Source organism: Prionailurus bengalensis, chromosome X, assembly GCF_016509475.1.
Source record: "Prionailurus bengalensis isolate Pbe53 chromosome X, Fcat_Pben_1.1_paternal_pri, whole genome shotgun sequence".
Lineage (NCBI taxonomy): Eukaryota > Metazoa > Chordata > Mammalia > Carnivora > Felidae > Prionailurus > Prionailurus bengalensis.
This window is the reverse complement of record NC_057361.1, coordinates 84,223,161-84,248,192: the sequence shown is the minus strand read 5'-3', so window position 1 is coordinate 84,248,192 and position 25,032 is coordinate 84,223,161. Positions and strand designations below refer to the sequence as shown.

General features: G+C 42.0%; 1 long non-coding RNA gene across 1 annotated transcript in view; it reads left to right on the top strand.

Annotated features, from left to right (window-relative positions):
* LOC122477803 overlaps positions 1-24,048 on the top strand; it is a 28,940-nt gene extending 4,892 nt beyond the window's left edge. The window contains exon 3 of the long non-coding RNA XR_006295766.1: positions 15,759-24,048. This is a non-coding gene — a long non-coding RNA (uncharacterized LOC122477803). The remainder of the gene's footprint in view (positions 1-15,758) is intronic.
* Positions 24,049-25,032: the final 984 nt, after the last annotated feature.

Genomic DNA, 25,032 nt, shown 5'->3' with positions numbered 1-25,032 from the left:
AACCTGATCTGACAGTTACCAGAAAACCGCCCCTTTTGAAGACTTGGAGGTGGACTTTACAGATATACAACCAACTAGAGGATTCAGTTTCAGGTATCACCCCATGGGTCCATCACTCCAGAGTTAAGAAGGCCAAGTCAGAGGAACCCTCAACGTGGCGAAGTGATCCAGATCAAGTCAACCCGCTTAAAGTGACCCTCAAAAAGACACTGGCCCCTGAGCTCTCTAGCCCTGCTCCAGCCACACCCCAGAAGCTGGCTGGCCTGTGCATGACAAAAGCTTGAGGAATCAACGTGTGGGCCAAGCCCAGGGGTTCGGATGCAACTCTGCCAGCCCTTCCCCCTTACTGGTGTCAGAGCTCTGATCTTGCTTCTTGCTGTTGGGCTAATAGAGACTGCACCAACAAACTGGACATGGAATGGATGGCAGACTCCCTGGTAACCTTACAAAGCCAAATAAACTCCCTGGAAGCAGTGTCCCTCCAAAATAGGTGAGCCCTCGACCTCCTCACTTCAGAAAAAGGAGGGACTTGTATCTTTCTGGGGGGAGGAATGTTGCTATTTTGTAAACCAATCAGGAATAGTCAGGACTAAGGTTGAGGAACTCAAGGAAAGAATTCAACATAGACAACAAGAAAATATCAGTCAGTGGAGAGGATGGGATCTCACAGACTGGGCATCCTGGCTCCCTGCCCTGGCAGGGCCCTGCCTTTCCATAATTTTACTTGTGACCATCGGCCCCTGTATGCCAAATACCCTGGTACGTTTTATTGAAAACACTGTTGCTTGCCAAACTGCAGCACGGATCTTAGCCCTCCGAGGGTACCAACCCCTAGAGCTAAAAAGTGGTGCCTAATAAAAGATTTTTTAAAAGGCATCAAAAGGGGGAATGTTGGGAAAATGAATAAAGTTTTACACAGTAAGATGGCCGACGGGACTAACACAAGCTCTGGTCTCTAGCTTGGAGACCCCTCTTCCGGGTTCTTCTTGCCCTGTCAAAGAAGGATAGCCTTGTCAAAGAAAGTGCTGCGAGTTGGCAAGTGGATGTTTACAGGGTCCTGACCTAACAACGCCCAGCATCTCCAACATCCCTTTTGGATTAATTGTGCTATGTTGAATATGAGTGCGGTGAGAGTACTTTTAAGACTTATGGGGGTAAAACCAAGGAGGAAGATGGTGGCGTAGGAGGACGCTGGGCTCACCTTGTCCTGCTGATCACTTAGATTCCGCCCACATCTGCCTAAATAACCCAGAAAACCACCAGAAGACAAGCAGTACAGACTCTCCGGAGCCAAGCGTAGACAAGAGGCCCACGGAAGAGGGTAGGAAGGGCAGAGAGGTGGTGTGCCCTACACCCAGTGGCAGCAGGGAGCTGGGGCGGTGGAGCAGGAGCCCACCAGGCCAGGCCAAGCCCCTGAGTCTGGCTTGCAAAAGGCAGAGGGGCCGGACTCCGTGAGTTCTGACAGCCAGTGGGACTTAACATCTGGAATGTTTTAAGTCAACAGCTCTGCTCAGAGAGTGGAAGGGCTAGAGGACAATGGGAGGGAAAGTTGTTGAGCCCTGGAAGACAGAGTTCAGCTCAGTGGGGGACAAAGGCACTGGTCAGTGCCATCTCCCTCACCCATCCCCCAGCCAAAATCCCAGAGGGAACCAGTTCCTGTCACGGAACTTGCTTGCACCGTGCAAACACCCAACGCTGTGCTTCTGTGGATCCATCCCTCTGACGGGTCTGCCTGCCCCCTCCCAGTGTTGTAAGGCCCCTCCCTCAGGGGACCACTGACGGCAAAACGAGCTAAGCTTGCCCCTCCCTCCCCTGTGCCCCTTGCGGATCCACCCCGGCTAATACGCCAGATCCCATAGAAGCAGCACCAAAAGGCTGGCAGTGTACAAGTAGCCCAGACAGGGGCCACACCACTCCATGGTGAGTCCCGCTCCTGGGAGAGGGGAAGATAAGGTACACACCAGTCTGACTGTGGCCCCAGCGGTGGGCTGGGGGCAGACATCAGGTCTGACTGCAGCCCCGCCCACCAACACAAGTTAGTCCAGACAGCACAGGGGAAGTGCCCTGCAGTTCCACGCCACCCCAGGGACTACCCAAAATGTCAAAACGGAAGAATTCAGCTCAAAAGAAACTCCAGCAAGTAGCGACAGCTAACGAATTGATCAAAAATGATTTAAGCAAAATAACGGAACATGAATTTAATATAATAGTCATAAAATTAATCGCTGGGCTTGAAAAAAGTATAGAGGACAGCACAGAATCTATTGCTACAGAGATCAAGGGACTAAGAAACAGTCAGGAGGAGCTAAAAAATGCTATAAATGAGCTGCAAAATAAAATGGAGGCGACCACAACTCAGATTGAAGAGGCAGAGGAGAGAATAGGTGTATTAGAAGATAAAATTATTAAAAAGAGGAAGCGGAGAAAAAGAGAGATAAAAAAATCCAGGAGTATGAGGGGACAATTGGAGAACTAAGTGATGCAATCAAACGTAACAATATCTGTATAATGGGGATTCCAGAAGAGGAAGAGAGAAAGGGGCTGAAGGTGTACTTGAACAAATCACAGCTGAGAACTTCCCTGATCTGGGGAAGGGAAAAGGCATTGAAATCCAAGAGGCACAGAGAACTCCCTTCAGACATAACTTGAATCGATCTTCTGCGCGACATATCATAGTGAAACTGGCAAAATAGAAGGATAAAGAGAAAATTCTGAAAGCAGCTAGGGATAAACAGGCTCTAACTTACAAAGGGAGACCCAAAAGAGTAGTGGCAGACCTATCTACTGAAACTTGGCAGGCCAGAAAGGAATGGCAGGAAATCTTCAATGTGATAAACAGAAAAAAATATGCAGCCGAGAATCCTTTATGCAGCAAATCTGTCATTCAGAATAGAAGGAGAGATAAAGGTCTTCCCAAACAAACAAAAACTGAAGGAATACATCACCACTAAACCAGCCCTACAAGAGATTCGAAGGGGGATTCTGTGAGTGAAATGTTGCAAGGACCCCAAAGTACCAGAGACATCACGACAAGCATGAAACCTACAGACATCACAATGACTCTAAACCCGTATCTTTCTGTAATAACACTGAATGTAAATGGACTAAATGCGCCAACCAAAAGACATAGGGTATCAGAATGGATAAAAAAACAACAACAACAACAACAAAAAAAAAACAAAAAACAAAAAAACAAGACCCATCTATTGGCTGTCTACAAAAGACTCATTTTAGACCTGAGGCCACCTTCAGATTGAAAGTGAGGGGATGGGAAAACTATCTATCATGCTACTGGAAGTCACAAGAAAGCTGCAGTAGTCATACTTATATCAGACAAACCAGACTTTAAATTAAAGGCTCTAACAAGAGATGAAGAGGGCATTATATAATAATTATAGGGTCTATCCCTCAGGAAGAGCTAACAATTATAAATGTCTATGTGCCGAATATGGGAGCCCTCAAATATATAAAACAATTAATCACAAACGTAAGTAACCTTATTGATAAGAATGGGGTAATTGCAGGGGACTTTAATACTCCACTTACAATAATGGATAGATCATCTAGACACAGGATCAATAAAAACACAAGGGCCCTGAATGATACATTGGATCAGATGGACTTGACAGGTCTATTTAGAACTCTGCATCCCAAAGCAACAGAATATACTTTCTTCTCGAATGCACATGGAACATTCTCCAAGATAGATCACACACTGGGTCACAAAACAGCCCTTCATAAGTATACAAGAATTGAGATCATACCATGCATACTTTCAGACCACAGTGCTATGAAGCTTGAAATCAACCACAGGAAAAAGTCTGGAAAACCTCCAAAAGCATGGAGGTTAAAGAACACCCTCCTAAAGAATGAATGGGTCATCCAAGCAAGTAGAGAAGAAATTAAGAATTATATGGAAACAAATGAAAATGAAAAGGCAACAATCCAAACGCTTTGGGATGCAGCGAAGGCAGTCCTGAGAGGAAAATGCATTGCAATCCGGGCCTATCTCCAGAAACAAGAAAAATCCCAAATACAAAATCTAACAGCACACCTAAAGGAAATACAAGCAGAACAGCAAAGACACCCCAAACCCGGCAGAAGAAGAGAAATAATAAAGGTCAGAGCAGAAATAAACAATAAACAACATAGAAACCAACAAAACAAAACAGAACAAAACAAAAACTGTAGAGCAGATCAACGAAACCAAGAGTTGGTTTTTTGAATAAATAAACAAAATTGATAAACCGCTAGCCAGGCTTCTCAAAAAGAAAAGTGAGATGACCCAATAGATAAAATCCTTAATGAAAATGCAATTATTACAACCAATCCGTCAGAAATACAAGCCATTATCAGGGAATATTATGAAAACTTATATGCCAACAAACTGGACAACCTGGCAGAAATGGACAAATTTCTAAGCACCCACACACTTCCAAAACTCAAACAGGAAGAAATAAAAAGCTTGAACAGACCCATAAGCAGCAAAGAAATTGAATCATTTATCAAAAATCTCCCAAAAAATAAGAGTCCAGGACCAGATGGCTTCCCAGGGGAATTCTACCAGACGTTTTTTAAAGCAGAGATAATACCTATCCTTCTCAAGCTATTCCAAAAAAAATATAAAGGGAAGGAAAACTTCCAGACTCGTTCTATGAAGCCAGCACTACTTTGATTCCGAAACCAGACAGAGACACCGCAAAAATAAGAGGACTACAGGCCAATATCTCTGATGAATATGGATTCAAAAATTCTCAATAAGGTACTAGCAAATCAAATAAAACAGCATATGAAAAGAATTATTCACCATGATCAAGTGGGACTCAAGGCTGGTTCAATATTGGCAAATCAATCAATGTGATATATCACACTAATAAAAGAAAATAAAAGAACCATATGATCCTGTCAATCGATGCAGAAAAAGCATTTGACAAAATTCAGTATGCTTTCTGAATAAAAACCCTCGAGAAAGTCAGGATAGAAGGAATATTCTTAAACATCATAAAAGCCATGTATGAAAAGCCCATAGCTAATATCATCCTCAGTGTGGAAAAACTGAGAGCTGTCCCCATGAGATCAGGAACACGGCAGGGATGTCCACTCTCACTGCTGCTGTTTACCATAGTGTTGGAAGTTCTAGCATCAGCAATCAGGCAACAAAAGGAAATCAAAGGCATCAAACTTGGCAAAGATGAAGTCAAGCTTTCACCTTTTGCAGATGGCATGATATTATACATGGAAAGCCCGATAGACTCCACCAAAAGTCTACTAGAACTGATACATGAATTCAGCAAAGTCGCAAGATACAAAATCAATGTACAGAATCCAGTTGCATTCTTATACACTAATAAAGAAGCAACAGAAGGACAAAAAGAGAAACTGATCCCATTTACAACTGCACCAAGGATCATAAAATACCTGGGAATAAACCTAACCAAAGATGTAAAAGATCTGTATGCTGAAAACTATAGAAAGCTTCTGAAGGAAATTGAAGAAGATATAATGAAATGGAAAAACATTCCATGCTCATGGATTGGAAGAATAAATATTGTTAAAGTGTCAATACTACCCAAAGCTATCTACACATTCAATGCAATCCCAATCAAAATTGCACCAGCATTCTTCTCCAAGCTACAACAAGCAATCCTAAAATTTGTATGGAACCACAAAAGACCCCGAATAGCCAAAGTAATATTGAAGATGAAGACCAAAGCGGGAGGCATCACAATCCCAGACTTTAGCTTCTACTCCAAAGCTATAATCATCAAGACAGCATGGTATAGGCACAAAAACCGACACATAGACCAATGGAATAGAATAGAGACTCCAGAATTGGACCCACAAAAGTATGGCCAACTAATCTTTGACAAAGGAGGAAAGAATATCCAATGGAAAAAAAGGCAGTCTCTTTAACAAATGGTGCTGGGAGAACTGGACAGCAACATGCAGAAGGATGAAACTAGACCACTTTCTTACGCCATTCACAATAATAAACTAAAAATGGATAAAGGGCCTGAATGTGAGACAGGAAACCATCAAAACCCTAGAGGAGAAAGCAGGAAAAAACCTCTCTGTCCTCAGCCGCAGCAATTTCTTACTTGACACATCCCTAAAGGCAAGGGAATTAAAAGCAAAAATGAACTATTGGGACCTCATGAAGGTAAAAAGCTTCTGCACAGCCAAGGAAACAATCAACAAAACTAAACGGCAAACAATGGAATGGGAAAAGATATATGCAAATGACATATCGGACAAAGGACTAGTATCCAAAAATCTATAAAGAAATCACCAAAGTCCACACCTGAAAAAACAAATAATCCAGTGAAGAAATGGGCAAAAGACATGAATAGACACTTCTCTAAAGAAGACATCCAGATGGCCAACAGGCACATGAAAAGATGCTCAACATCGCTCCTCATCGGGGAAATACAAATCAAAACCACACTCAGATATCACCTCACTCCAGTCAGAGTGGCTAAAATGAACAAATCAGGAGACTATAGATGCTGGAGAGGATGTGGAGAAATGGGAACCCTCTTGCACTGTTGGTGGGAATGCAAACTGGTGCAGCCGCTCTGGAAAACAGTGTGGAGGTTCCTCAAAAAATTAAAAATAGATCTTCCCTATGACCCAGCAATAGCACTGCTAGGAATTTACCCAAGGGATACAGAAGTGCTGATGCATAGGGGCACTTGTACCCCAATGTTTACAGCAGCACTTTCTACAATAGCCCAATTATGGAAAGAGCCTAAATGTCCATCAACTGATGAATGGATAAAGAAATTTTGGTTTAGATACACAATGGAATACTACATGGCAATGAGAAAGAATGAAATATGGCCTTTTGTAGCCATATGGATGGAAGTGGAGAGTGTTATGCTAAGTATAATAAGTCATACAGAGAAAGACAGATACCGTATGTTTTCACTCTTATGTGGATCCTGAGAAACTTAACACGAGGACATGAGTTAGGGGAAGGAAAAAAAAAAAAAAAGGTTAGAGAGGGAGGGAGCCAAACCATAAGAGACTCTTAAAAACTGAGAACAATCTGAGGGTTGATGGGGGGTGGGAGGGAGGGGAGGGTGGGTGATGGGTATTGAGGAGGGCACCTGTTGGGATGAGCACTGAGTGTTGTATGGAAACCAATTTGAAAATAAATTTCATATTAAAAGAACAAACAAATAATAATATCAAAACCAAAAGAAAAAAAAAAAGACTTACGTGGGTGAAGAGCCATTCTATTTTTAAAACTTTTTAAACAATAGCTTGCCCAATTAATGCGGTAGAAAAATCCTTAGGATTAAGAATATATAGCTGTAGAGGAAGGTTGGGATCTTTCCTATCATAACTACGAGAGGTGAGAATGGACTGAACATCGTCCAGCTCCTTCTTTGCTGCCGGGGTGAGCTAGCGCGGTGATGTTAAGTTAGGATCACCAGAAAGCAGTGCCAGGAGGTTGGTTAAATGGGCGTTAGTAATGCCCAGGAGAGGACGAATCCAGTTTATGGTGCCCAACAATTTTTGTACATGGTTAAGAATACGAACATTATTAGGAATAGTCTGAATGAGGGGACGAATTTGAGTATTAAACATGCGTAGCCCCAGGTAAGAAAATGGAGTCGACCTTTGTACTTTTTCAGGGGCTATTTTTAAACCCTGTTGGTTTAGTTGATCAGGGAGCATGGCAACGAGCTCATCTAGAGGCTGTTGATGTGGGTCACAAAAAAAGGATATCATCCATATAGTGATAAATGATCAAAGAAGGAAACCGCGTCCTAATCGACTCTAATGCTTTATTGGCATAAAATTGGTATATTGTTGGGCTATTAAACATCCCTTGGGGTAGGACTCTCCAGTGGTAATGGGGTGATGGTCGGCAGTGATTAACAACAGGAATGGTAAAGGCAAATTTCTCTCTGTCTTGTTCAGCTAAGGGGATTGTGAAAAAGCAGTCTTTTAAATCAATAATAAATCAGCCAATTTTGAGGCAACATGGAGGGAGAGGGGGTTCCTAGCTGTAAGGGACCAAAAGGCTCAATTACTGCATTAATAGCTCTGAGATCACGAAGAAGTCGCCACTTGCAAGTTTCTTTTGGAACACAAAAGATAGGAGTATTCCAAGGGCTATTACTAGGCTCTATATGCCCGTTTTTTTAATTGTTCATCTACTAATTATTGGAGATGAATCAATTGGTCCCTTTTATTGGACACTGCTCAACCTATACGGGTTTGCTAGTTTTCCATTTTAATGGGAGGGGCTCAATTTGAGCAGTGGCTAGGAAAAACTTGTTTTAAGATGAATATTCCATTGACTCAATAAGTCTCTTCCCCATAAATTGATAGGGATACTCATCGCATAGGGCTGTATGTAGACTATTTGGTCATCGGGCCCTAAACATTTGCAAAGGGTCAGACTTTGTCGGGAAGGCTGGCTGCCTCCAACTCCAACTAGGGTGGCCGTAGGGACAGTAGCCCAGTGAGGCCATTGTGAGGGGGATTATAACGGTTACATCAGCCCCTGTATCAATTAACCCTGAGAAAAGTTTATCTTTGATCTTTATTTGCAAGAGAGGTTTGTCTTGAGAAATGTTGGCGAGCCAGTATTGTTCTAAAGGCGAGTTTGTGCTCCCAAACTTGCCTTCTCTTCTAGGTTTCTTCGCAGCTCCAGGGACCCAATAAGGAAGGATAAGGAGTTGAGCCAATCGCTGGCCTTTGTTAATGGTTATTAATTTGGAGGCCTGCGCCATAATTTTAATTTCCCTGGTGAAATCACTATCAATCACCCCTGGAAGAACTAGAAGTCTGGCTTTGGTAGGGCTACATCTTCCAAGAAAGAGACCAACATGGCCTTTGGGAAGCAGGCCAAATATGCCAGTAGGGATGAGGTATACATGCCCAAACTGATTAAGTGTGATGGTCTCCTGGGATTCTAAATCTAATCCTGTGCTTCCTTTGGTGGCAGCACATAGGGACCCCATGGGTTTGAGTAGCCCAGGCCTTGGGTGGGGGAGGGTGACTTTTCTTGTGGGCAGAAAGGAGCCATCCCCTCCCTTTGTTGTCCTGGGTGTGGAGGGGGGCACGCGTTTGGGAGTTTCCCAAACTGAGGGGGCGACTGTCTTTATCAAATTTAGATCTACAGTTATTTGCCCAATGATTCCCTTTCTTGCATCGAGGGCACAATCCCGGCAAGAGGGAGGTTTGGGGAGTGTTTATAAAGGGGCAATCCTTTTTTAAGTGTCCCACTTTTCCACAGCCAAAACAGGTTGGGTTAGATTGTTTGAGGGCCAAGGCAAGTAGCATTGTTTGTAGGTTTCTGTTCCCACAGTTTGACAGGCTTTAACATATTCACTGATAGTGGCTGCAGGGCTACTTGCATTGGGTTTGATATGCTTAAGAACTCTTTTGCAATCCTCATTAGCATTTTCAACAGCCAGGGAAAGAAACATTGATTCGGTTGCTTCCATATTATCAAGCTGTCTTTGAATAGCTTCTTGGAGGTGATTGATAAAAGCCATATAGTTTTCAGTGGCCCCTTGTCGGATGTTAGTAAAGGACCATGATGATTTTCCTGAAAGGGGGATTTTATGAAATCCCGTCACACTACATCAGTGCATTGCTCCCTGACGATGATCGGGAGTTGAGCTTGCTGCCTTGGTTGGACATATTGCCCTGTGTCAGACAATTGTTCAAAAGTCACTGGAATAGCAGCATCGAGGTTCTGCATAGCACGAGTGATGAAATTCCTGAGCAAAGACAGCATATTGGGCCGGGGTCGGGAGAGAGTTCCAGTCCCAGGCACACATGGAATAAGGCAAACGGTTTCCAAAATCCCGATCGTAAAAGGGCTATGAAGGCGGTAGAGTTGAACTGCCTTCTGTAATTCTTTTACTTGGAAGGGCAGGCTTTCATGGACATATTGTCCATTTTGCCTGACAACGGGAAGCAGGTGGAATTCACCGGCCTTATGGGCTTCTTTAAGGCACTTTTGCATTGGGGAAAGGACCTTATCAGAGCAGGTTGATGAGGTGTTTTGAGGATCGATATCGTCCCACCCTTTTGGGGGGAGGGGGAGTATCTTTTTGCTGTAGAGATGCCAGAGGCACAACCTGATTATGGGGGGGGGGCGAGGTTTTTCCTTCTTTTTAGATAACTCTATGTTTTCACCTACATCCTCCGAGCTCAGTGGGAGAAGGGCAGTGCAGATGATGGATCAGGTGAGGATTACCTGGGGGGTGGGGGTGGGGGGACATTAGTCCCTTCAGAATGCTTGGCCTTTAATGTTTTCCCTGCTCATTCCCTCACGTCAAGATCACAAGTTCCTTGTTCTGGAAGCCAACGGCAATTCTGTTAGACAGTCAGAAATAATTTAAAGAGAGCCTTATAATTTAGAGTCATTCCTGCTGTCTCTCCTAGTGACTGAAGAATTCGAATATAGCGCTTTTGTTCAGGGGCTGGGGAGTTTCCCATGGGAGATCTCTCAAAAAGTTCCGTGGCAGTGAATCCTAATATAGTTTCGCTTTATCCCTTACCTCTTCAGGCAGAGACTGTACCTGATGCGTTTTTTTTTTCTCTCCCTTTCTTGGAGCTCCTTAATCATTCCACGGCATCCTGCAGTCCTTGTGTGGCACCGCCTTATCACTTTGGCTCCTTGTCCACGTTGGCCCATAGTCCCCTTTCCTTCTATCACATCAGGGTCACCATCTGTCGTAGACTCCAAGTCTAAAGTTCTTTCTTGTCTAGCAAGAAAGTGGGACACAGGATTAAAAGCGAGAGATGGCTAATATCCAGGAAAAGACAAGAGCCATGAATAAGGGTCCTTGTCCCATTTTTATTAGGATCAGAAGGCTTACAAACATGGTGCTGGACGTGCTCAAAGAGACAATGAATCTGTGAACATTAACTCATGGACGTGAGGGAAAGGGGGTCTTGAATATAATCAAGGTTAGAGGTTTGGGTTAATACAAAACAAAATCCTGGTGCCGGGCACGGTGGCACGTGCCTGTAGTCCCAGCCACCCAGGTGGCTTAGGCAGGAGGATCGCTTGAGCCCAGGAGTTCTGGGCTGTAGTGCGCTATGCCCATCAGGTGTCCACATTAAGTTCGGCATCAATATGGTGACTTCGCGGGAGTGGGGGACCACCAGTGTAGATTGCTTTAGGTAGTATAGACATTTTAATAATATTTGTTCTTCCAATCCATGAGCATGGAATGTTTTTCCACTTCTTTGTGTCATCCTCAAATTCTTTCATCAGTGTTTGTTGTTTTCAGAGTACCTCTTTCCTTAGGTTAATTTCTAGGTATCTTATTATTTGGGGCGTAATTCTATATATGTAATTGATTTCTTGATTTCTCTCTCTGTTGCTTCACTATTGGTGTATACAAATGCAACAGATTTCTTTCTTGCTTGATTTCAAGTTTTTATTTAAATTCTAGTTACTTAACACATATGAAAAAATTAGTTTTAGGCGTAGAATTTAGTGACTCAACATTTGCATATAACACTCAAATCTCATCACAACCAGTGCTCTCCTTAATACCCATCACTCATTTGGCCCACCCACCACCCACCTCCCTCCACCAACCCTGTTTTTTCTCTAAAGTTAGCTGTCTATTATGGTTTGCTTCCCTCTCACTTTTGTTTCTCTTCCCCTATGTTCATCCTTTTTTTCTTTTAAAAAAATGTGTATTTATTTTGGGAAAGACAGTGCATGAGTGGGGGGAGGGTCAGAGAGAGGATAGAGAGAATCCCAGACGAGCTCCATGGTGTCAGCACAAAGCCCCACACGGGGCTTGATCCCATGAACCATGAGATCACGACCTGAGCCAAAATCAAGAGTTCAATGCTTCACTGACTGAGCCACCCAGGGGTCCCCATCTACTTTTCTTCTTTAATTCCACATATGAATGAAATCATATGGTATCTGTCTCTTATTTCACTTAGCATAATGCACTATGGCTCCATCCACAGATTTCTGTACATTGATTTTGTGTCCTATGACTTTACTGAATCTGTGTATCAGTTCTAGCAATCTTTTGTGGAGTCTTTCAGGTTTTCTATAAAGAGTATCATATCACCTGCAAATGCTGAAAGTTTGACCTCTTCCTTGCCAATTTGGATACCTTTAATTTCTTTTTGTTGTCTGATTGCTGTGGCTAGGATTCCCATACTATGTTAAATAACAATGATGATAGTGGACATCCCTGTCTTGTTCCTGACCATAGAGGAAAATCTCTCAGTTTTTCACCATTGAGGATGATGTGGACTGTGGGTTTTTCATATATGGCCTTTATTAGGTTGAGGCATGTTCCTTTAACACTCCTTTCTTGTTTTTTGTTTTTTGGTTTTTTTAATCATGAATGGATGTTGTACTTTGTCAAATGTTTTTTTTTTCTGCATCTATTGAAAGTATCATGGTTCTTAGCCTTACTCATATTAATGTGATGTGCCTTTTGTATTGACACGGTGTGTGTGTGTTTGCATGTCCTCCTCCAGCTCTACTACCTCACTACACACTCACAGTTGCAGCTTTAGTCTCAGGTAAGCCTGGAGCTGGACTTCCAATCTCAGGTTTAGATATCCCAGAAATAGTGTTTATATTCTAGGAAAGTGATATATACAGATGATTATTCCAATTAAGGGAAAATCCAAAAAGCTGGCTGATTCCATGAAGTCAGTCTCCCAACCTCCATCCTCCCTCTTCCTTGCCATGTACCCTTGGTCTGAGACTCTAAGAGCTGTCATCCTGGATCTCACCACCAGGTGCCATGACATTTATCTCCATTTTTATTGTTCTCTTTTAATTGAAAGAAGTACATGCTGAAAAGACTATAAAAACAATCATGAAAAGGTTTGTTTACCACGATACCAAGTCTGCTTGGAACTTCATATGTATATTAAAGCAGTTCCATTTGCTATTGACCCCAAACTGCATCATGCTCATTGATTTCTCTATCCTTTCACCACTGTCAGCTAATGTGCAGTGTAGACTGTTCTGAGGGTGTCTCCCAGAGAACAAAGCATTCATTCTTGATCACCCAACCCTTGTGTAAGCTGCCCACACCTCCTCACACACCATCTGTCATCCTTTCTGCATCACACAGGACACAGCTGCCCAGATTCCTCTCTGATGGCCCATCCAGTTTCAGCTCACTTATCCCCTGTTCTGACATGTACTGCCTTCACAAACCTGCCACTCAATGCCAAGGCACACCACTGCCACCTGGTGTTTCATCATTTGCAGGCCCTAGAGTGTATGTTTTCACAATCCTTTTTACACCTAACAGTTCCTTCAGCCAGTGTTAGGATCAATTTGTATATATACAAATCTTGGATTTTAAGGGAGTTTGTTTGGTTCTTTTCTCCTCCGTCCATCCCCTCCAACCTCCCCCTCCCTTCTCCTCCTTCTCTGCCTCCTCCTCCCTCCTCCTCCTCCTTCTCCTCTGCCTCCTCCTCCTCCTCCTTCTCCTCCTCCTCTTCCTCCTTCTTCTCCTTGCAGAAAATTTTTGGGAGCAGAGTTTAATGATGATGACACTTCAGTGCCATCTGCTGACAAAAACCTGAACAGCTGCTTGAACAATATGGTTATCCTTTGGTGCCATCTGGTGACAAAAACCGGAACAGCCGCTTGAACAATATGGCGATGCTTTGGTGCCATCTGGCGACAAAATCTTGAACAGCCGCTTGAACAATATGGCGATGCTTTGGTGCCGTCTGGTGACAAAAACCTGAATTGCTGCTTGGACAATATGGAACAGGAAAATGGGAAGGAGAGTCTGTGACATAAACTCACCAGACAGAGCTTTCTAGAATCAGGATGGAAAGTGTTGGGTACAGCATATTGGTGAACTCTCCCTGGACATTTTATATAAGTGAAATCATGCAATATGTGGTCTTTTGCATTTTTGGCTCCTTCCATCGAGTTCAACATTTTTCAAGTTTCATCCATACTGTCACACATATAAGTACTTCCTTTCTTTTTTTGTCAAATAATGTACCAAATTGTCCTTATATTTTTATTAATTAGTATACATTCAAGCTGGTGCTATGTACATTTGTATACAAGTTTTTATGCAGACATATGTGGCCCTTTCTCCTGACTGTGTACCTAGGAGTGGGATTGCTGTGTCATATGGTAACTCTGGTGAAGTGTTTGTGGAACTGCCAGAATGCTGTCATGACCCTGTGTGTTGAGGAGTGCGTGCATAGCCTGTTACTTTTCTCCCGAGGGTTCTGAGAAAGAAAAAAAGGTTGAGGTGCCCTTCTCGTCACCTCACCTCTGGGAGGATGGGAGGGCATGATACCCATGAGACCTCACTGGGTCACTGGAGCTATTGACTCTCATCGCAGGATTAAGGTGGTGTTTGTCTACTTTTTCCAATGTACAGTAACTATCACCCATTCATCTACTCTACTTTTTAGAAATGAAACAAAGTCAGCCCTGGGCTCTAGTGTGAGAGGTGGAAATAAGGTTCTCTTCATAGAGGCATGGTGTGTACATTTGGAATTATTTGATAAAGACAGTTTGTCTCTTATCATGAATTTTTATTAATTCAAACATTTTTTTACATTTATATTTATTTATATATTTCGATTCATGCATAGTGTTTGGTAGATTTTCTTTTTCATGGGCACATACCACAAGAAAGTCTAGCATCATGGTTTTTATGATGCATAAAATGAATTTTAAATAAACAGAAAACTCCAAGAGTTCTGTATACCCACCATTATATATCACCATCATTGTGTTGTCTAAATATGGTATATTAGAAAATGCACTTACATTTTTTAAAAATTTTAAATGGTTATTTATTTTCAAGAGAGAGAGGGGGGAAGATTGTGAGCAGGGCAGGGGCAGCAAGGGAGGGGCAGAGAGAGAGGGAGACACAGAATCAGAAGCAGGCCCCAGGATCCAAGCTGTCAGCACAGAGCCCAATGCGGGACTCAAACTCACGAGCTGTGAGATCGTGACCCGAGCTGAAGTTGGATGCTTAACCAACTAAGCCACCCAGACATCCCTAGAAAATGCATTTAGATAATATATTTAACCATGTCAGAGTTGGGAACATTATAATTTCACATGATTTTATTCCATACATGCGAATCCCTTGAGAAACAAACAAGCATACAACAGCAGACACATAAGACAGCTATTCCTAGAGTGATGATAAAAAAAATAATAATTATTGCTAAACTGAATGAAAAATATTTACAGAACCCTTTTTAGTGAAGCAAAAGCATGAGATATGTCACAGAAAATGTGAGCTTCATTTGAAAGCCCATTGTCTAAGGCACAGCCTTCCAGTTATGTGACTCTGACTCTATGGGAGGTATTTTAAAATTCTAGCTTTTATGTAACTCATCTTGTTCCAATGTGCTCCTTAACTATTTTCAAGCAATTACATTCTGTTCTGGGGTAAGGAATTCTTTTTTTTTTTTTTTTCCTAAACTCCTGTCTGTCTTCATTTGAACAATCATTTCAACATTTCTGATCTGTACATGTGACAAAAAAGTTGTTGAGCTGGAAATTGTATTTTCCACTGAAGCATGGGGAAATACGGTCTTCTTAGATGATGGATGAAGACTGAGTAGGAGGGTAGGCACAGGGATATGTGAATTTAGTATCCAGGAGAAGTATTTCTGTGCAAAGGTGAGAATATAAGTAAAGAGGACAGCCGTTAAAGATGTGGAGAGGGGTGCAGGGCTTTAAAGCATATATTTATTTATTTATTTATTTATTTAAATTTTTTTTTTTTGACTAGGCTTCACATCTAGGGCAAACCCCAGTGCTGGTCTTGAACTCACAACCCAGAGGTCAACACCTGAGATGAGATAAAGAGTTGGACACTTGGACACTTAACCCATGCAGCCACCCAGACCCACCTAAAGCATAATTTTAAATGATCAATTATAAAAACTTGGAATGTTGGAATTAAGGTTCTTTCATGGGAAAGAACCATATCTTTTCAGATTTAACATCTGAATTTACCACACCACCCTATTCAGATGCTTGGTCTTTATTTCTATTTTGGCGAAACCTAAACCTTAACCAAGGGGTGGTGTAGAATTTGGTCATAGTGCCTGTTAACTGAATGAATGGGTGGATGGATACAGGATTATTTCAAACATGCCTTGGAAAGTCTTGGATTTTTACGTCCCAGGGCAGAGCTGTTCATGCAGCTGTCTAAAGCCGTAGTGTTGGGTGGCTGAGGGGATGCAGCTTCTCAAGACCCAGGAACCGATGGCTGCAAGATGGGAAGCATTTCGAGTGTGGAAGACCGGCATACACTTCATGGTTGCCATAGAAACGTGACTCTGTTGTGACAACCATGATGACTTTTCAATACAGAGACGGATTGGGAAGAAGAGGGGCCTTCAAGTGTTTGGAGCTTAGCTGAAGGTGTGGGTCCCCTCAGTGGAGCTGATCTGTCCCAGAGTCTGGGGAGACAAAGGAATCCAGGTCCAAGTCTCCTCTTTCCTTCTTTGGAGCTCGGCACCCAGAGTGTCTCATGGGTAAACCTGTTGGGGTCTGGTCTGGGTCCAGTGAGTGTGGGTCCTGCTCCAGGGGTGTCCTGGAGCTACTGTCCTGTGAAGGCAGGGGTGCGGGAGGGAAGGCAGATAATGACTATGCACCTGGCTTCCCTTCTGCAGAATGGGGGTGTGAATGCTTCACCCACAGGGTCGCCGAGAACACTCGGTGATACACATGACCAAGTCCCTGGCCCTGTGATTACTGCAGGATCATGAATGCCTGTATGATTTCAGGCCACTTGTTACTTCTTTTCTTCTTTGTTGTTAGGGGATAGAAGAAAAAGGCCCGGTGACAAGTTCATTGTAACATGTAGTTGTTATGATCACAGCCCACTTGTTGTGAAGTAGGGAAGCTGAAGAGGCTCCATTTTACAAGTGGTTTTTCTACCAGGCCCCATTTAGCCTGCCAGGCTCCACATTTGGCCTCTGAATAAGACAAAGAGCTATGTTCTCACTTCAACGGGGAAGCAAGAAAGTTAATCATTCTCTGAGATTTGTCGAAGGCCCCAGACACCTGATAACACCTAAGAAGAGCCAGATCCAAAACATGTTCCAGGACATTGGCTTCAAACAAACCTCAGCTGACGATGGCATCAATACCCCTACCTTTGGTACTTTATGAAATAACACCTATTGTTCACCTGACGCTTGCCTTTGATTGGACACTACCATGGATTCCCCTGGAACGTGTACCCTAAACCCTTTTTAAATACAAACTCCTAGCCCAAAGCAATGACAAGGCTCATTCTCCTTTCCTTTCTGAGTCTCCCCCAGGCACTGTGCTATTTTCTGTCATTCATGCTATTTGATAAACTCTGTTAGCACTTTCTCCAGCTAACGTTTGATTTCTACCACTTTTGAAGCCAAGGACCCTCTTGGCTGGTCCTGTGGTACCGTTCCCTGGGTTCTTGGACTCAGCTTGACTGCATCAGTATCAATGTCAGTGTCACTAGACTAGTGCCTAGCATGCTGCTGGGCACATAGTTACTCTTGCAAATCATAGCGATAGCTGGATCTGTCTCTCCCTCTTCAGAACTTCATTCCATTGGCCACGCTCTTATCAGGTGCCGGAAGGAGACAGGTTATGAGGATCTGAGTCCTGGTGGCTGCTGAAACCTCTACCCCATATTCAAGGACAACAGTCCTCAGGAGACACTAACATTTCACATTCCTGGTGGGATATGATGCCTGGCACAAGTGAGTTCATAGACCTGAACAAAAGCATGTTGTGGAATAGCTCTTGTAAGGTTCAAAAACTAACCTAAAAGCAGAGAAACTACTTAAACCACGTCATGGGAGGAGAAGTTTAGCAGGTGGAATTTCAATCCACCAACAGGTGTGTTAGTAAATCTTGAGGCCCATCTTAGAGAATTCCTCATTTGTCTGAAAGGGACAAATCGTGCACCTGAAAATGACTTGATCATTAACATGCACTTGCAATAAATATATTTTTTTCTGATTGCATAAATAATAATTAATGAATTCTATGTTTCCTCAGAACAATGTGAAAATAGGCATTTAGAAGGGATCGTAGCAACTTGAGATCTTAACACAGATTCTTTCCTGGTTTGCTTGGTTTTACCCATACTACAAAGAAAAAAATTAAGGGCCTAAAATTTTTGTAGTGTGAGTTAAAAGTGTCACTTACAAGACTTTGGAATTTTTATAATAATAATTACCAACATGTCTTCCCTGCTATCATGATACCCAGAATTTTCCCTTATACAAATCAGAAGTTGTTAAATGTCAGTATGATTATATTCCTGGTACGTGACGTTTTAAGTTCAGTACTCATGGACCACAGTTTCCCTCAACATGCCATGTCCCCAAGCAACTATTTAGTTTTTTTGTCAATAGATTAGTTTTGATTGTCTGTAACTTTGTGTCAATCGTTGCATTTTATTTTTATCTGGCTTATTATACTCAGGCATTTATTCATTTATTAACAGTTCCATTATCTTTTATTTGACATGAATATATAAAACACTATTGATGAGAAGCTCCTTTGACTCATCATGGGCAAAGAAATTTAGCAAGTAGAATTGCATTCCATCAGCAACTACACGTTGTGCAGTAGCTTTTGAGGCCCATCTTACAGGTGCCTGATTGCTGAAAAGCAATCGATTATACAGATGGAGACAGAAGTTGGTCTTTATAGGCATGTGTAATAAATGTCGCTAATGTTTTACTAAGAAAAAAAAAACTATGCAAAGGGCCACATATAGTATGATTCCATTTTTTATGAAATACTTAGTGGGAGGCCCTCAATATGCTGTACCCAATAAATTACCCTCTTTCCATTCTGACTTTCAGAAGCTCTGGTAGGTTTGAGTCATAGTCCCTCCCTCTTATCTTTCCTGTGATGTTCAACAGCAGTTCAGGCTTTTGTCATAAGATGGCACCAAAGTACCACCATCATTAAACTTCTCTTCTAAGAAGTGTCTGCAAGGAATAAAAACGTAACAATAATATCCCCTAAACCCAGGTTTTGTACGTAAACAAGAGAATTTTAATTTTTTCTGAAAAAGAAAAAAAAAACCCTTGTAGGTGTAAAGGAAAATTGTTAAAACATATACTCCATTTTCCCCATTGAGGAGGATATTAACTGTGAGCCTTTCATATGTGGCTTTTATGATGTCGAGGTATGTTCCCTCTTACCCCTACTTTCTTAAGGGTTTTTATCAAGAACTGATGCTCTATTGTGTCAATTTTTTTTCTGCAGTTTTTGGAAAAGATTATAGAGTTCTTTATTCCAGAGCCTGCAGACTTTGAACACCTGGTGGCAGTAGTGCACCTTGACAATCAGTGGCAGGTATTCCAAGGGTGGTACAGGTTAGACACGGGTAGGTGACTCAGAGAGGATGGGGGTGTCAGAGCTGGATTTGGGCAGCTATGTCTTGTGTCATGGACAGGGAATGATAGAGAGGAAAAGAAGGTCTGAGCAGCCTCTACAAGGTTGGAGAAATGGAGGGTGAACACCCTGTTCTCTGATAGGGAACTTCTGTACAGTCCACACTACACAACAGCTGACAGTGATTAAGAAAGAGATAAATCAGTGATTATGATGAAAGTTAGGGTCAACAACAAATGGAACTTTTTAAACATACTTATGACATACTTATACATAATTGTAACATACTTACATACATACTTAGTGCACTGACCATGGTGTCCTCAATAAGAGATACCTGAGTGCCTTGATTAATTGCTTCAGAGGAATGTGGAAGCCTTTCAAGCACAAATGATTAACTGCTGAGCACCAGCTTCTTCTGCATATACCCCTCACCATTTCCCCGCACCTTCCCCTTAAAAAACCTTCTGCTTTTCCTGGACAGGGAAGATGGTCTTTGCAAAGTTATTCTGCCATTTTCCCAGGTTGCTGGCTTCCTGAATAGGGCAACTTTTCCTTTCTCACTGTCACTTGTCTCTTGAGCATTGGCTTTTGGTGGGAGATGCAGGAGAGAAGCATCAAGGGAAAAGACTTCAAAAGGGAAGGGCTGGAGAAGGTGCAAGGCCTTAGGACATGTTTACACAGCTGAACATGGCTGCTGCTCATAAGGAATGCCTAGAGCCATTAACATTGTCCAGGGATGGATCCTCCCTCACACCTGAGCCTTCCTTAGTCTTCTAGAAACCAATTAACTCGAAATTCAACCTTGAAAAGCTAAACCATTAGGTTGATTAACACACTTGCTTAGCTGACTTTATGCACATAGTCTTTAGCAATTATCCTAATAAAAAGAAGCTTCATTCTGGAGTCAGGGCCTCATTCAGACTCAAGAATGAGGACCTTCACTTAACTGAATTTTGTTTGCACACTCATCTTTTGCGATTCTGGCCATACTCCCTGCAACAGCTTTTGAGCTGTCTTAAAGATTTGCTGATTTCCCTAAGTCTGCAGTCACCATCCAATACTTCCCTTTCCCTCTTCTTTTCAGCTTCATTATTTTCATAATTTTATCTTCTACATCACTGATTCACTCCTCTGCTTTGTGCATCCTTCGTTGTCATGGCATTCATTCAGGTTTGCATCTTGGTTATAGCATTTTTTATTTCAACCTGACTAGTTTTTAGTTATCTCTTCAGTAAGGGATTCTCTAAGGGATTCTCTATGCTTTCTTCAAGCCCAGCTACTATCCTTATAATTTTTGTTTGAAATTCCCTTTCAGGCATCTTAATGTGAATTGATTAAATGCCTGTTCTCTCTCTTGGGGTTAATTCCTCCATCTTGTGATTTTGAGGTCAATTAAAAAAAAAACATGAATGTAGATCCTTGGTGTGGGTTGTTCTCCTTCTTAGAGAAGTTTGATCCAAATCAATCAATCAATCAATCAATTAATAATGAAATAAATCATTAAAAATAAGTAATTGCTTTTCCTATACTCAAAAAATTTGTAAATAAAACCCAAAGGAACCTAGATCATGCTTCCCATAGAGTTCAAGCTTTGAAGCACTCTATGATTCACCAGTAGAGTTGGTGTATGTGAGGGGCTTGTGTTGGACTTCTAGGGGTGGGGCCTGTTGTGTTGATTCTTAGGCGGGACTTGCCCTAATGGAGATGCACTTCCAGGGAGCGACTCTGGCCTTCACCTGGTGGCACTGTTTGCTCACTGAAGTAAGTCAGTGTTGATGGGTGTGGAGGGGGGGAAATGGTGTTGCCCTGCTCTCTTGTCTCTGAAGCAGGGCGCTCGGGCCTGCCACTCCATAGAAAGCCTGAACATAAGATCAAACAATCACCCCTCTTGTGTCCCTGGCTGCTGTCATATCCCTGCCTTAATCTTGTCTTTATTTCAGCTGTCTGCCTGCCAGGCAACACAGTACTCTCATGTTTTATCTCAGGCACAGTTGGGTCTCAAAACTCCAAACTTCAGAGACCCCCATGGCATAGACCTGCACTGATACTTTAGGAGAGGGTCTTGCTGTGCTGTGGCTGAGTGTTGGTTTGTCCCAGAAAATAGCTGGGTGACCCTGCAGGGCTTGGAGTTTGTGGTAAAGCATAGCAGAAAGATGGCACCAAGGCTCACTGCCCTCACCAGGCATCTTTGTTCTTATGCTGATGAATCACACAGGTTAATGGCACCCATAGGTTCTTTTGTCTCCAGAGAGGCAGTGCCCCCTTCCTAAATGCACTCCAAGATTGGTACAGTTTCTCCCAGTGTGACCCAGGGCATTCTCAGACCATGCTGCCCGCTCCTGGGTCCTCACCTTCCTTCTCCACTGGGATACCACTAAACCCACCAGGTGTGACCCTGTCGATGGCACAGACCTCTAAATCTTAAGACTTGGTACTCTGTTGCTTCCTTAAAAATGTGCGGTATTTAACCCCTCTCCTCCACCCAGTTAATGGCTTTAGGGAAGAGTTTTCTTGTGCAATCCCCTATGCATGTCTACACATTTTTTATTACTCTCTCAATCCTCTCTCTGTGATCAGGGCTCCCTCCCCTCTACAGCACCGATGGCTCATTTCTCCCCCAAACCAACTCTCCACGGTTCCTGCCGTCCCCAGGGTCGTTGTTTTTCTACTTGTAGGTGTGCAGGTTTGTTCTCTCAATCCTCAGATTGATTTCTTGGGTGTTCAGAATTATTTGATATTTATCTAGCTGTATTCAAGGGACGAGGGAAGCTTAGGGTTGCCCTCCTCTTCCACCATCTTAACCCATCTCCATGGTATTGTATGGAATCTATACATCAGTTTGAGGGAATAGACATCTTAACAATACTGAGTCTTCTGACCCCTCAAGAGGACATGTCCCTCCATTTATTTAGGCCACTGTTTAATTTCTCTCAGCAATGTTTAGCAGTGTTGAGTACAGGTCTTGCACATCTGTGGGCCTCCATGTTTTACATAGGGTATGCCTATGTAATTCATACTTTTTGATGTTCTTGTCAATGACTGTTTTTATTACTATTTCTAGGCATTATATTTTCACTTAACTGTTAATATCCAAATGTTGCCGGGGAATATCTTTGGTTGAAAGCACACATTACTCAAGGACAGACAGGATACTTGACTATTAGCACCTATAGTAGTCAGAGGTTACTGGAGGAACAGAACCAATGAGATGCTGATATATAGATAGAAATTTATATTAAGGAATTGAGTCAAGAGGAAGTGGAGGCTAGGCAGAATCTGATAGGAAACTTTGACAAGTTGGAGACTCAGGAAAGAGAGTTGGAATCTGAATATTGTCTGCTGGGGAACAACAGGTGCTGATGTGAAGTCAAAGGCAGTCTTTGGGCAGAATTCCCTTTGACTCAAGGGAGATCAACCCTTTGTTCAATTCAGGACTTCAATTTATCATTTGAGGTCCAATCACATTAATGGAGGATTAATTGCTTTACTGAAGTGTACCCATTCAAATGTAAATCTTACTCAAAGGCATCTTACAGAAATATCCAGAACAATGCTTGAACAAGTATATGAACACTATGGTCTTCCCACGTTGACACATTAAAAATACCATCATATTCATTTGACTAGATTTCCATAGAGGTTTTTAGATATCATTGGCAATGTACTGAACCTAGGGAGTAAAATGTCCTTCAGAAAATTGTACAGGTGGTCTCTAGAAAATCGGTCACTAATATGAAACAGTTTAGTAACTTTCAACTTTCAACCTACACCCACAACTGCATTATTTCCTGTGAAGTCACCCAGGTTTCCAGGAGTCATGGTCAAGCTTAGACTAAACTTTCATGGGATGGAGTCCACTTGAGGTAATATGTCACCACCCCATGAGGTGGGCACTAACATCCATCCTGTTTCCGGGGGCGTTTTGAGTAATCCAGTCGAGGTATCAAGAGAAATAAGATGTGGATACTAGTGGTTGAATTGGATGGACAGTGCCCGGCACACAGTAGACATCTAATATACATTTAATTATGTGAGACATAGATGTAGGTGTAAGTAGGAAATGAAACTATGTGTATGTTCTTTCATTCTTTTTATACACATAGAAATTTTTCAGAGCATTGGGGTCACAATTTTGTCATTGTTTCAACCGGTTTTAAGAAAATTTTTGTCTTGTTATCTAAAATAATGTCTTTTAATTGGGAAAAGATAAACTGTAGAAAATGAAAAAGATGCCTCTGTGTAGATGTGTATGACCCTGCAGTGGGTCTTCTGCAAAGTGGGCAATTGAAATTTACCTTACACAGCTATTGTGAGGAGAAGTGAACAAACCAATAAAACATATCCAACATGTAATATTGTGAAACTTCAGCAAATATGTGTGGGGTCACTCCTGCGGTCTCTTCATAGCAAAAGAGATGACTTAACCGTGAACAACTCATAGACATCATTGGGATTTGGTGCAACAAGGAAGGAAATGTACACATATTATATGCTGGGTTAGCTTTAGTACCATTTATTTGTAGATGAGTTACCTGATTATGGTGAAGAAGAGGAAACACTCCATCCCCTAAAACTGTTCGTTTGTGTGTGCAACATAGTAATTTGACATTTATATTTGTATTATGAAAAAATCACCACAATAAATCTATCTTACATCCATCACTTTACATAGCTACAGATTTTTGTGTGTGTGATGAAAACTTTCAAGATGCACTCTCTTAGCAACTTTCACATACACAATACACTATTAACGATAAGACCATGCTGTACATGACATCCCCATGACTTACTTATTTCATAAGAGGAAGTTTGTACCTCTTGACTTATTTATTTTATAAGAGGAAGTTTGTACCTCTTGACCTCTTTCCCATTTTTGCCCACTTCTTGGCCACTGCCTAAAGCAACCACCAATGTGTTCTCTAAATACATGAGGTCTTTTTTCAGCTTCCTTTTTTTTCTTTTAAATTCCACATGTGAGGTCATATGCTGTTTATCTTTCTTTGTCTGACTTATTTCATTTAGCATTTTGCCCTTGATATCCATCCATGATGTTACAAATGACAAGATCTTATTCTTTTTTATAGCTGAAAAATATTCCATTGCATATATCAAATCTTCCCTATCCATTTATCCATTGATGGACAGTGAAATTGTTTCCATATCTTAACTATTGTAAGTAATGCTTCAGTGAACCTTGCTGATTTGTATGTAATCCCTTCAGTGAGTCATATCCCATGGCACACATCATATTTTTATTTTGAGTAGATACACGTGGGATATTAATATATGCCTCCCATTGTTGAAGTAAATCTCTACCCCATAGATTAATGGCAATGTTAGCCACACAGGGTTTAAGAGTTGCTCTTTGATCCTCGTGTCTTTTACATCAACCTCCCCCAGAAATGTAATCTTATCCAGTCAATGAGGAATGCTGGTAATGGCTACTATTGCCCACAAAAGAATATTATGTCCAATGTGTTACTCTTCAAACAGAAGTCAGAGTTCAACAGTCGCTAATTGTTGGGCCTTGCCTTCCTTCATGTGCCTAGTGGATTGATGGTGTAGGGGCCTCTTTTGTAAGGACACTTAATCCCCTTGCTTTTCTCCTCTAAAGAAAAGTCACCTTGCAGTAACAATCCTTTTCTCTTACT